The sequence below is a fragment of the Alligator sinensis genome, unplaced genomic scaffold, assembly GCF_000455745.1.
Source record: "Alligator sinensis unplaced genomic scaffold, ASM45574v1 scaffold560_1, whole genome shotgun sequence".
Taxonomy (NCBI): Eukaryota; Metazoa; Chordata; order Crocodylia; family Alligatoridae; genus Alligator; species Alligator sinensis.
Genome location: NW_005841837.1, coordinates 1,999,729 through 2,006,982, shown reverse-complemented (window position 1 = coordinate 2,006,982; position 7,254 = coordinate 1,999,729).

Sequence of the window (7,254 nt, the reverse complement as noted above, 5' to 3'; positions counted from 1 at the left end):
CAGGAATTTGCAGATCCAACAAAGTTCAGGGAAAGCTTTGCATGAAAGCTCAGCTGTAATTGATAACAAAACTCCCTTCGACTTCAGCGGAGCCAGGATTTCACCTCAGACTTTTGGACATTTACATCATCAAATCACTTGAAATTTGCACTTTTTCAGATGCCAGTAACCTGTTCCTATCAGCATTCTTGGTCTTACAGTAATTACTAGCAGCTCCAAAAACAATCAGGACCCTATTTAGCCATTTGGGAACAGCAACTCATATTGCTGGACTGGTGTGGACACCAAGAGGTTGTTAGGGAAATTCATGACTTTCATTTCAACCACGGATAACCACATGCCGATCGTGACTTCCTTGTCTCAGTCATATCAGTCCAAGTCTGTTTCTTACCAGCGGGAAAGGAAGGGAAAGAAAGTTCACTGTTCATTCTAGTAGGATGAAGTCAAGATGGGGAGATAAATCCTTCTCAAGAGAAAGCTCCAAGTAAAAACAATGTATGGCACTGCATTAAAGCAGCAGCCTGTTGCTAGAATAGAAAGACCAGTCCAGCTGCCAACAGGAAGGCAGGACCCCATTCTCAACATTTTATCAACTTTGTATTAAAGCTTGTTGTGGCTCACATCCTGACTCATCATCCTGTTTAGAACAAAGTCATTGACACAAAAAGATGCCTTCTTTGCTTGCAGTTCTGCCCATTTTGGCTCCCAACCCTTTTATTATACCAGATAACTGTTAAAAAAATCCAGGATACAACTCCTGGTAATTACATGCCTTCTGACAATGGAAGCCATGATCATTAGGATATATTTAACCAAAAGAATTGTTCCTACCTTCCTGGTCAATTAGAGGAGTTGACAAAATTAGCAAAGCAAATAAGAAAACAAAACGATTCAAAGATCAACAGCAGTCTAGTGATATGTTTTCCTCTCTTCATTCTTCTTTAAACATTGCTAATGTATTAAGAACAATTGGAAAACATTTCATACTTAGATATCTAAAGCTGGGAACAGAAATCCATATTTGAATAAAAGGGGCTTGATTTTTTTCATTTCTCAAGGAGGACAATGGCAACTGGCAGCCCTGAGCAGAAAGCAGGGTAGATTTGCATTTTATAGACTAATCAAAGTAGATATACCACAAGCTTTTGTGAGCTGAAGTTCATGTGAAAAGATGGCAGAAAGCAGAGTATATAGGAGAGAGAAATTAGAATAAAGACAGTGGAGGAGAGAGAGAGAATGGAGAGAGGGGAAGGGAAACAGTGGTGGGAGAGGCAAACAAACAAGCAGTAAACCCATAGGAACAAAGGAGTCACAAAAGCTAATTCAGATAATGGGATAAGAATTGGTAGTCCCTGTTTAAACCATATGTAACACAATCCAGTCTGTGGATGATTTCTTGTTTCACAATTTCCCATTCAAATCGGATTTAAAGAGTTTGCTGTCTGAAAACAGCCATGCTCGCGTCCATGTCAGAGGATCCAGGGAAGTTAAAGTGTTCTGTCATAGGCTTGCCCATCTTTCTGCAGATGATGTCAGAGCAGTGTTCATTCAACCTGTAATGTAGGGACCTCTGAGTCTGTCCAATGTAGAGAGCAGAGGGGCACTGTAAGCAGGTGATGGCTTTGGTGGAGTTGCAAGTGAACTGAATCTTGCATGTTATAATCCATGTTATTTGGTCCAGTGATGACGTGGTCTGCTTTGAGGCCGGCGCACATAAGGCATCTGGGTCTGTTGCAAGGCCTGGTGCCTCAGTGAGATTTAGAATTAGGTAGCCTGTTGCTTGAGAGATGCCATTTGAGGTTGTGGGGCTTAGTGTAAGCCAATAAGTTTTTTCCCCCACTACTACTTTGGAACGGCCATCGTTTTCCAGGAGGGGTTGGAAGTCATCAATGATATGCCTAAGGTGTTCAAGCTGGGGACTATAGGCAACAAACAGAGAGACTGTTGTTTTTGCCTTGGTCAGAGTGGGTTTTGAGTCTGGCTTCGTTGATTTGAGTGGCTACAGTTTGGAGGTTGTGTTGTAATTATAGGAATCCCTGGTCCAGATTCTTAACGTGCATCCTAGTAAGTGGAGGAGAGAGTGCCTCCACCTACAACAGAGCACATACAGTTGTAGTGCAAAGCTTGGCTGTAGACAATGGATCTACTGGTGTGCTTAGCAAGAAAGATGTAGCTGTTGTGGTCAGTTGGTTTCTGATATAATGTGGTGGCAATGTGGAAATGAATTTGCTATGTAGAGTCAGCTTGATGGAGGGGTGTAAATTATTAAAGTCCTGGTGAAATTCTTCTAGAGATTCCTTTCCATACAATGAAGATGTCATTGATATAACTTAGGTAGATCATGGCGATGGGAGCACAGCTGTGTAGAAAATGGACTTCAAGGTCTGTCATACATATGATGGTCTGTCAAGCATATGTTGGTGATCATACATGTGCCTGTAGTAAGTGCTATTTGTTTGTAGGTATATGGAATTCCCAAACCTGAAATAGTGTGTGAGGACAAAGTGAGCAAATGTAATGGAAACAAAAGAATTTGCTCATCAGGGATAATGTTCTTTATGGCTAGTAACTCTGACAACTGGGTTACTTAAATTCAGATCCTTAAGTATGAATTAATGTGCCAAAGCTGAGACATGAAGATCTAACAATCCTGACAAATATGTTATTACAATGGTGCATGTCCCAGTTCAGCATGTTTTGGCCAATGGCACTGTACAAGTGGTTGAAACTTTAAAAAACATACTGTGTTTTTTTTCTGGCCCAAAAGTGGCAACTTTGGAACATCAGCATTTTGTGCGCATATGGGAAAATGGTTATCTTTTGAAATTTATCAGAAATGTTGTGTTTGATAATAGGACTTGAGCTCCTAGAACATTTCAGTGGATCAGCAACATACACATGTGTATGTGTATTGGGGCACCCACTGGTGTGTGTGAGAGAAAGAGAGAGAAGATGAAAGCTTGCCCAGTGTAGTCTCTGAATTATGTAGATTGACACTAAACAACATAACACACATTGTGCAATATATCTGGGAAATTGAAAAAAGAGATGAGTAGAATTTCTTCATGAAAGTATTTGCATAGCACAAGGCTATGTTCCCCTCATTACACCTTGCAATTATAGATAGTGTTTTCTATTGAAAGTAAAGTCATTAAAGGTATGAAAGAATGTGCCCTACTGGTGACCGCTTCTGTATTTGGTTCCTTTATTGATTTTTAAAAGAGCTTCTGTTAACATTTGCAGGAAATCTTCAAAAAAGGCACTGGTGTAAATAGATAAACATCAAAAGTGCCTACAAAGGTGCCCATATCAAAGTGATAGTGACAATTTAGTCTTCCAGTTTAGTGGAAGACTGTTATCTTTAATGCATTGGGGTGGGGGGGAGTTTTCTCAAAAATAAAAGGTTTGCATCAATAGATTTAGATGTTCTTTATGGCATAGTCATTCATAGAAATAACAGACTTTTGATTTCTCAGTTTGTGTGTGGATTTTTTTTTGAACAATTGCAATCTACCAGGTCCAGGCTAAGCTTTTTTTTCTCCAGCAAATAGTCTGTGCTCTTATTTTTAACACTGCATATAGTACAGAAGGTAATTTTAATTGAATTTCATCTGTGGCATCTTTGCCCAGAGATTTGTTTGATGCAGTCCCAAAGTTCTCCTGTTTGACACTCCCCTTCCCCTTTGTGTGCAGTTCTGATATGTCTCTTCTTGATAAAATCTTTTAATGCTTCCCATTTTTCTTTGAAATTTACTTCCTCTGGGGCAGTTGAGAAGGAACGAAGTAGGAGGGTAACAAACAGCTGCTGGCAGATAAAACAAACAGCATTTCATATGTTAACACTTGCCCATGAAGAGAGTTTATGAAAGTCCTTGAACAATAAAGATAAGATCTGCAATATGGACTCAAGCCCTCCCTGTCCCTTTGCCCACAATAACTTTGCAGCTAAATCTGTTCCACAAAGCTGCTTCTTTCATGTATTTCAGTACCTGGCTTCTTTACTTAAGGGAGCTTTATGGCCCTCAGGAAGAAGAAACCAGTACCAGCCTCTCTCTAAAGCTTAATTCCATTTTGTTACTGCTTTATATCTAAGCTGAGAAAATAGAGGGGCCTGGCAGATACCACATACAGGACTGGGATTCTAGGGTCTTAACTTTTTGTTCTTTTTTTTTTTCCTTGGTAACCAGCTTATTCATTGGAAAAGGCAGTGAAGTAGAAGGCCAAGTAGAATTGCACCTTATAAACTAACCAAAGTGTGTGTGTGTGCGCACGCGCGCGCACACACACGTGCGCACACACATATATTGCACGAGTTTTGTGAGCCCAAGTGCACTTCATCAGATGCTGTGGAAGGACATGCATAGAGCAGTATAAAACCAAGTTCATGCTCACTGGAAAAGGTCAGTCAAAACTGTCTGAGAATCAGTCTTAATTGAGCAAAGAGTTTCAGATGAAAAAAAAAAATTTTTTTAAATGTGGAAGCAGTTCATTTGGACACATTTTGAAATGCCTTTACTTGCCACCTCAAAAAGATTTTCTATTTAGGGATTTAGCTAAATTAAAAAAAAACCAAAAAAAACCCCCATACCTGGAAATCAAACAAAAATAGTTTTAGGTCAAGCAAAATGTTTCACTCAACCCAGAAATGATTTTTATTGTTTTTCACAGAGGAAGAGGGGGAACAGACATACTTGTTTATGGTTATCCCAAACAATCATTTTTAAAACCATTTATTTTTTTAGTTTAGACACTGAACCAAAAAAAAATCATTATTTACACAGCCCTTCTTTGGAAAACTGGCTTCCAGTGTCAGTACTAGCACCTCTTTGCTTTATACTCCTGGGACAGGACGAGAAGTAATCAGCTTAAATTGGAACAAGAGAAATTTAGATTTGCATTTAGGAAGAATTTGCTAATTGCTGGAACAGGTTGCCTGGAGAGGTTGTGAAATCTCTATCCTTGGAAGCTGTTAAGTGCAGCTTAGATATGCTTGGCTGGGATCATTTAGATACAAACAATCCTGCCTTGAGCACAGCATTAGACTACATGACTTCCTGAAGCTCCTTTCAGGCCTATTTTGCTATAGTTCTACAGGGATAGTTGCTTCTCTCTATATACTTTAATCTCCCCATCTGTAAAATGGGGATAATGGTATTTTTTTTCTCTTTTTATAAAATGCTTTGAGCGACAAAGCTGGGAAACACCATCAGAGGAGAGGTATTATATTAATAGAGTAAGAACCAGCTCCTGGATTCATGTTACATAAGAATCCCAGCTTTCATTTTTCTTTAAAAAAACAAATGCATGACATTCCTGGTTGTAAAGGCAAGCTTGGCAACCAAAAGGCATAAAAAGCACACAATTTATTATGAAGTTGCAGGTTGAGACTCCTAGTTAATGAGGAGTCACAAGCCTGATAGGAGGTTTAAACCCTTACGGTCTTGCAATTTCTTTCAGAATGACCCAAAAAACCTGAAAATATAAAATCAGCTTGATCAGCATGTGAATTTTCCACATTGGCTTGATGAAAATTAGGTAGATACAGATCATAATATATTCCAATGTGACACAATGTATCCAGAGGGGGTGAGGCAGCACAGTCACAGCTCCTTTCGGCTGTGCTGCATGTCAGCTCTTGGCACAGGGCCTTTCTGAGCCCCTACATAGGTGCAGCTCTGGATCCCAGGGGCAACTACTGCTCATTCCAGCCTTTCCCCTGTTGCTGAAGAGAAGGGCGAATAGCAGCAGCATTCACCCCTTCCAAAGCTGCATGAAAGCAGGGGTTCTGGCCAGACCCCATCCAAATTAGTTGGTGAGATCAGAGCTCACCGCTCATGCTGAGCTCTGGCAGGAGCATGTGCTGACCAGGTGGTGAGCTCACACCTCATTGTGAATACATGGCACAGCCAAAGTGAGGAGGCTGCCGCATTCCTGGATGTGCTACTTACTACATATGACTTGTTTTCACTGCTTGTCCTGTTCTTTTCTAGGTACTATCTGCAAGAGAAGTCAGGGACTGCTACATCTGCACTCCTCCCATGATGATTAATGCAATATCAGTTATGTAAGGGGGAGTGTTTGTCTAGCTCATGACTTTTCACTTTTTCTCTGCAACTGGAGAAAATAGGAGCCAGACTGACTCTGCCATACCTAGCCATGATCAAGCAACATGCCTATATAAAAGAATGGGACAGAGGCTCACTGCTGCATCACATGAGCCAGTTGTCTAGACTGGAGACACATTTGCTAGCCTGGGAAAAAGAGGGCCCTGAGTTCAAACATTAGCACTCTAGTATTGAGCTTTATGTTCCAATACACTTTTCCTGCCTTAATTGACCAAAACATGAACCACAACACGAGATGTTTGTCAAGCTTGAGGTGCTGCCCAATTTCACTAATAAGTGAGCAACAGAAAGGGTTTCATAAGGCCTCTGCAAGCAGGAACACAACCCAGTATTCGGACATGGTAGAGCCACAAGCATTCAGATGGAATGTGCATTGGCTACCCTGTAGCTAACCACTAAACCACATTGTTCCCCAGACAGACCACTGTGCCTGACCTCCAACAGGCCACTGCTGTTCTGTAACCCCTAGGGAAAGGCTCCCAAGTTTTTTTCCAATAGTTAAACTATAAAGCTAACAGTTACCTCTGCAGCAAAAGGGATATAGGTCTGAAGAAGTATGGGTCAAAACCTGCTGTTGAAGGAGATAGGATGGGGGTCTGTAAACTATGACTGGCAGATCCAGACCACAAAGGTTTGGATTCGGGCCACAAAGGTGATTTAAAGGGGATTCACTAACAGTGGACACTTAAAGCCTCCTGCTCCGTACCCCGCTCTGACAAATTTGCCATTCCCAGTTGGCATTAACCATGACTTTCAGTGGCACACAGTAAGTGGAGGGGGGCACAGAGCTGAGAGGGGACCAGTGGCATGGGATCAGTAGCCTACAGCTGTGGCTGAGTCACAATCACCTGGCTCGCTGCCCTAAAAAGTTGCCAACCCCTGAGGTAGGGTGTTACGGCTTGTGTGTTTTGTGGGGGGTTAGGGTTCATTAATTGAAAATTAGCCTCGCTGGGGTCACTTGATTAAAATTAGCCTCGCTGGGGTCACTTGACCCCAGTTGTCTTCCTACCTAAAGCATGGGGGCTGGACCTGATGATTTGCAAGGTCCCTTCCATAGATTCATAGATGTTAGGGTCGGAAGGGACCTCAATAGATCATCGAGTCCGACCCCCTGCATAGGCAGGAAAGA